This window comes from Stegostoma tigrinum, chromosome 14 (genome assembly GCF_030684315.1).
Source record: "Stegostoma tigrinum isolate sSteTig4 chromosome 14, sSteTig4.hap1, whole genome shotgun sequence".
Classification (NCBI taxonomy): Eukaryota; Metazoa; Chordata; class Chondrichthyes; order Orectolobiformes; family Stegostomatidae; genus Stegostoma; species Stegostoma tigrinum.
The window spans coordinates 59786550-59793723 of record NC_081367.1 but is presented as its reverse complement, the minus strand read 5'-3'; positions in this window follow the sequence as shown (position 1 = coordinate 59793723).

Below are 7174 nucleotides of genomic sequence, written 5' to 3'. Positions count from 1 at the left end.
GGTCTTCAAATACAATAACATGCTGTCAAAGTAATGGTGCCAGTATTACTGGCTTTTCCTTTTGAAAAATCACTAACCAGCTGTGTATCTCATTGCTGTTTCCCAGACTTTACTGTGCAAAAATTAACTGTTTCATCCGTATCTACATGCGAAGAACTTACAAAGGTTTTCGAGAATGTATCTGCACACATGTCTGAAATCATACACATTAACCATTCCTCCAGCCACCCACACCCACCATGAAGGAAATCATGAAGGTGCTGGAAGTTTAGATGCTTCTGGGGTTGCGATAGAGGCTGGAAGGAATTAGAGATAACCCTGATTTGCCAATTGCCCTGCATCATTTGGCCTCCGGGATCTGGAGGTGTGAGTTTTTGAAAGGGCAGTACCGGGTTATGTGCCTTATTAGGAATCACTTGAGTCTCACTAAAAGAGATTGAATGGATGTTTGTAATTTACCTCTGGTTTCCCACAGTAGCAGGATTCAGTTTGGGAAGTGGGAACCCAATGGCAAGCTAGATTAGAGGCGCTGATCCAAATGGGCCATGATGCCCTCCCGAACTGCCTTGATGCTTGCTCCACAGTGGTGCGTCGGTTGCAAAAGCCAAGTTTAAATGTGATCTTTGACAATCTCTAGTATGCCTCCATCTTAAAGCATCTCTCTTATCTACTTCCACTTCAGCATCACTCCCTTTCTGAACTAATTCACTCTCTCGTGTTGACAGCCTGCTTTGCTAATTTTAATGGGTGGCTAACCTGTTTCCAGAATCACCTCCCATGATAATCATAGCAAGTGATTGTTTCTCCTTGGGGCTGAGGCTCGGCAACTTGAAACAACCCACAGTTCGAACTGTGGCCCTCAATGTCTCAAGTCAATGACCATTACTCAGAACAAGAGCACTTCGTGATATTTGACATTATAGAATGTTACATTTCAAGATGCAAACTTGGTTTAACAGCTTTCAACTCTGAATAGAACATTGGTGCAAATTGTCATTTGGAAGTGAAGTTTCAGGATTAATCCTAACATCTGAATGTTATTTTTTTATTTGTTCACAAGGTGCAAGCATCTCTGACCAGGTCAGCTTTTGTTGTCCATTCCTAATTGCCTGAAGTGCAGGTAAAAGTCACCCACATTGTTGTGAGTCTGGAGTCTCTTGTAATCCAGACCAGGTCAAGATGGTTGATTTCTTTCCCTAAAGGGTTGAAGGTTGCAACAATCAGTAATAGTTTCTTAGCTGCCAAAAGGCTAGCTATTTTATTGAATTCAAATTATATCTGCCATGGTGGGATTCAAACCCATGCTTCCAGAATATTAGCCTGAGATTCTGAATTACCAGTTCAATGATATTATGACTGTATCACAAACTCCCCTTACCTTAATCATGACTGTTTATCATAATGATAATTTTAAAAATGTATAGATACAGATATATTTTCACTCTTATTGCCTTGCTGCACTAAACATTTATTAATTGCATAGTTAGGGTGTCAACAATTCTCACAAATATGCTAATTTCTAATGGAGTTCTCTGCAGTGTCAATGCATTAAAAAAAATCATGAAAATATTTGGACCTCTGCCACTTCATCAACAAAGATCTCTCCCAAAGGGTATCTCAGCTGACTCATTCATTTATTCATAGACATTGTAATTTAATTAAACAGTCTGCCTCTTAAAGATGCTTCAAACTCAAGAGAGCTTTGTCCTAAAGAGCGTCCTGGTCTCTGGACAGATATGATTAATTTCACAATTATAAAGATACAAGCCCTGATCAGATTGTTCAAAAGTTCACTATTTTAACTTCAGCATTCTCGTATGGAAACTGATTTTTGACATTTATTTTGATATATTAAGTAGGAAAAACAAATCTACCTAAATCTGTAAGCAATTGTAATTAACCTGTAGAAACGATGATATTCATCGACCATTGATGATTTGAGCTATATCCAAAGCATTAAATCATAGAATCCCTACAGTGAGGAAACAGTGTGGCCCAACAAGTCCATACCAACTCTCAGCATCCCACCCAGACCCACCCCCTATAACCCACCTAATCTACACATCCATCAACACTATGGGCAATTTAGCATAGCCAATCCACCTAGCCTGCACATTTTTGGACTGTGGGAGGAAACCAGAACACCCGGAGGAATCCCATGCAGACACACGGGAGAATGTGCAAACTCCTCATAGTCGCCCAAGGGTGGAATCAAACCTGGGTCACTGGTCTTGTGAGGCAGCAGTGCTAACCAATGGGCCACCATACCACCCCTATCAGTTATTGATGTTTATTTATTGTCAGTAATTCGTAATGTAGTGATGTGGTTGACCCCCTAACTCTGAACCAGAAGCCCTACATTTGACTCCCTCTCCAGCACTTAATGGTCACGGAATTTGTGTATATAGTATGGTGAAACAGGTTGATGATCAGTCTGCAAATCTTTCTAATATGGCCATGGTAAGCAATAAGAGTGGAAGAGTTTCCTGGTCAGCAAGAACCCTATGGTAGCAGTAGCTACAAAAGCCTCCACACATCATTAAAAGGCTCCATGTTGATATAGCTCAAATCATCAATGGTCAATGAATATCATCGTTTCTACAGGTTCATTACAATTGCTTACAGATTTAGACATAAGCTGCACATCAGGGTTTGTAACCTCCTCACTTTGAAGCTCAGACAATCATCATTATAAATTATTGAAGCAGGATACATTACAGGTGTGGTTTGAACATCAACTCATCATTCCATCAACTTCTAAATAACACAATAAATAAACTGATATCTGATCAAAATGTTAATTTGTTTCTCTCATATCTCTTCAGAGAGGTTTAAAGTGGAATATACTTTGAAACTGTCTCTTCTGAACAGTAATTAAAGAGAAGTGACTTGCAAATTTTCTGGTTTGCTCAATAAATGTATTGCTTAATTCTAATTAATAACTTAGCATGGAAGAAAATCTTATCATGTTTCATATCTCCTGTCATTCGAACTGGAGCTGGTCATGGAAAAGCTTCAACCATCTTCTCTTATGTTTTTAACTGTGGCTTGCTTTGCTGTTCTTCATTTTTGTCTTTAGTGATTATCCACAACCGTATAACCTTCACCTCAGTTTCACTTCTGGCACAATGTTTCCTGTGTATAATGCAGTAACATGTTCAACACAAGAACATTACTGAGGGTAACTTAAGGTGACCGCCTTCAGTGTGTGTGCTACCTCATAGAAGCCACATGACTATGGCAGACTAGGAAGGACATTTATACATGATTGCCTTTCAATCCAAACAAACTGCTGTTGAAAACTCTCCTCAAAATTGTAAGACCATAGAGCCATAAGATGTAGGAACAGGAGCAGCCCATTTAGTCCATAGAGTCTTCTCCCCAAATCAATGAGATCATGGCTGATCTGATAACTTCAACGTCACTTTCTTGTTATTTTTCCGTACCCCTTGGTTTCCTTATTAATTGCAAATCTGTCAAGCATAGCCTTGAATACTCTTAACAATCCAGTCTCAAACATTCTCTGCAGTAAAGTATCCATTGATTCATTATCCTCTAAGAGAAGAAATTCCTCCTCATCTGTGTCTTAAATGGGCAATCCCTTATTCTGAAATCATCTAAGAACAGTTGCCCCTCTCTGCACTTTAACCTGCCACTATCCCAGTCCATATTCAGGTAATTAAAGCTCCCCCTTGTAACTATTCTAGAATTCTCGCTGGGATATCCTTGTAAATTTTTGTTTCTACATCCTTTCTGCAAGGTGATGGTCTTTAAACAACACTGAACAGTGTAAATGCACAGTCTTTCTTTCTTACCTCTATCCAAATTGTTTTTGTCCTTGAACCCTTTGGGTATTGTTTTCTTCAGCAAGGTAATTTTCTCCCTAATCAATACCACCAACCCTCCCCTTTTTACTCCTTGTACACTGCAGAAGACCCCTCATGTATTATAATCTTCCTACGTGTCTGTGAAACTTAGCAAACAATCACAGCCAATTTGCATACAGGAAACCCCCACAAACAACTAAGCAATAACACAGAAAACATGGTAGATAGGAACAGGAATAGGCCATTTGACCCCTTGAGCCTGTTCCATCATTCATTATGACCTTGGCTGATTACTGAGCTCAAAATTTTATTTGCATCCTCTCCCCATATCCATTAATTCTTATAGACGTAAGAGCTTTATCTACCTCCTTCTCTGAAAACACATAATTTTTGGCCTCAACCACTTTCTGTGACATTCCACAAACTCTTCACTCTCTGGATGAGGGAATTTCTCCTGATCTCAGCTCTAAAAGGCTTTATCCTTCAACTATGAACCTCAGTTCTGGACATGCCACCATCAGAAACATCATTCCTGCATCTAATCTGTCTCAACCTGTTAGAATCTTATTGGTTTCTATGAGATCCCCCTTCATTTGGCTAAACTCCAGTGAATAAAATCCTAACCAACTTATCCTCTCCTCATATGTCAGTCCTACCACTGCAGGAATCAATCTGGTAAGCCTTCAGTGCACTCCCTCTGTAACAAAATCATTCTACCCCTGATAAGGAGACCAAAACTGCTCACAATATTTCAGATGTGGCCCCACCGATGCCATGCTCTGTATCACTGCGGCAAGATATCCCTGCTTCTGCACTCAAATCCTCTCACAATAAAGGCCAACAGAAAGTTTGCCTTCTTTACTGCCTGCTGCACCTGCACACTTACTGACAGTGACAAGTACACAAGGACATCCAAGATTCATTAAACATGCCTCTCTCTCTCAAGTTACATCCATTCAAATAGTAATCTGCTTTCCTATTTTTGTTACCAAAGTGAATAACCTCTCAGTTGTCCACAGCAGAATGCATTTGCCCACTCACTCAGCCTGTCCAAATCATACCGCAACATCTCTGCATCCTTGTCACAGCTCACCCTTCCGCCTAGCATTGTGTCATCTGCAGATTTTGTGATGCAATATTTTGTTCCCTCATCTAAATCATTAACTGCGCAGGGTCGGTTCTAGTACCAATCACTGCAGTACCCCACTAATCACTGCCTGCTATTCAGAAAAGAATCATTTATTCCCATTCTTTTTTCCTGTCTGCTAACCAATTTTCTACCCATCTCAATGCACTACCCGTAATCCCATGCGCTTGAATTTTACATGTGTGATTCTATCACTGTTTTCTAAGTGCTGTGCTGAAAGATCCTTGATAATGGACTCCAACATCTTCCTTACTACTTCTAAAAGTTAGATTGACTGGTCTCTAATTCCTTGTTCTTTTCTTCTTTTAAATAGTGGAGCTATATTAACTATCCTCCAATCTGTAGGAACAGTACCAGATGACATTCATTTTGGTAGGAATAAAAGCAAAAAGGACTATTATTTAAATGGTGAAAAATTGTGGCATGCTGCTGTGCAGAGAGGCCTGGGTGTTCATGTACACAAATCACAAAATTTGGTTTGTAGCAGATAACTAATAAGGCAAATTGAATATTGTCCTTCATTGCCAGAGGGATGGAGTTTAAAAATAAGGAGGTTATACTGCGTCTGTATAAGACGCTGGGGAGGCCACACCTGAAGTACCGTTCAGTTTTGGTTTCCTTATTAAAAAAGGATGTACTAGCACTGGAGGGAGTGTAGAGGAAATTCACTAGGTTGCTTCCAGAGGGTTGGCTTTTGAGGAGATATTGAGTAGACTGAGACTATGCTCATTGGAATTTAAGAAAATGAAGGAGGATCTTTTAAAAACATACAGCACTATGAAGGGAATAGATAAGATAGAAGTAGGGAAGTTGCTTCCACTGGTGGGCGAAATTAGGACTAGGGGGCATACCCTCAAAATCAGGGGAAGTAAATCTCGGACTGAGTTGAGGAGGAAAATCTGTACCCAAAGGGTTGTGAATCTGGAATTCCCTGCCCAGTGAAGCAGTTGAGGCTATCTCGTTGAATGTTTTTAAGGCAAAGATAGATTTTTGAACGATAAAGGAATTGAGGGTAAATGTGAGCAGGTGGGAAAGTGGAGCTGAGTCCATGAAAAGGTCAGCCAGATGTAAATGAATGGCAGAGCAGTCTCAATGGCTCTATTCCTGCTCCTATTTCTCAGGTTTTTACGATCTGTTTTCATGAAGTTAATTCAGGAATAAATATTGGCCAGGTAGAACCTCTACTCTTGTTTAAAATACTGTAATGGGTCTTTTTATATTGACCTGAACAAAGCAGCAAGGCCTCGGTTTAATATCTGATCCCAACAGCAGCATCTCTGACAGTGCAGCATCCCTACAATACTGCATCTATGTGTCAACTTTGATTTTTGCATGCACACCCTAGACTCGGACATGAACCCAAAAGCTCATGCTCCCAAATCAGGAAAGGTTGATATATGTATAATGTGACGTTGAGACTGTAGACAGTGAAATGGATGGTTCTTGTTTGTTTTTGTGCAGCAATTTCCACACCGTCTGACAAAGAGATGGCCACAACTAAGATCCAACAGATGCACCTTTGACTTGGAGAAAGTGAGATAAGTTGAAGGAAAAGCTTCTCAAAGTGAGATCGAGTTCAGCTAGGTGAAGGAGGGTGGTGTTGGATGGCGTTCAGGCTTCTTTTCATGGATGTGTTTGCACATACATGGTGAACAGGAGGTCGCTAGGGCCAGAAAACTCCCTCCTCACTGTCCAAGCTCTTATTCACACCTTCCAGGCAAAGGCAGCATTTTATTTCTATTTCTGTTTCTAGTTTGCTGCATTCACTGCTCACAACGCTATATCTTTTGCTTTGGCAAGACTAAATGCAGACTAAGTAACCACCTTACAGCACACCTTCACGCTCTCTGTAAGAATGACCTTGTCCTTCCAGTTCCTTGTCATTTCAATTTTTAAAAAACCTTGCTCTCAAGCTATATTTCTATCCTGGGCCTGCTACTACATTCCATTAAAGCTCAACACAAGTTGGAGGAACACCTCATTTCCCACATAGGTGCTTTGCAGCTTCTAGGACTCAACATTGAGTTTAACAACTTGAGAGCATGATCTCCATCCTCCACTTTTCATTTTCACTGCTTCTCCCTCCAATCCTCCAGCCCTGCCCCTCTCCCAGTAATGTCTTATTTTTGTCTTGTTGCCTTTGCTCTCAAAACAGAGTAGACCCATTTTTTTTCCTTTTCACACTTTCATTTGGCCCCAT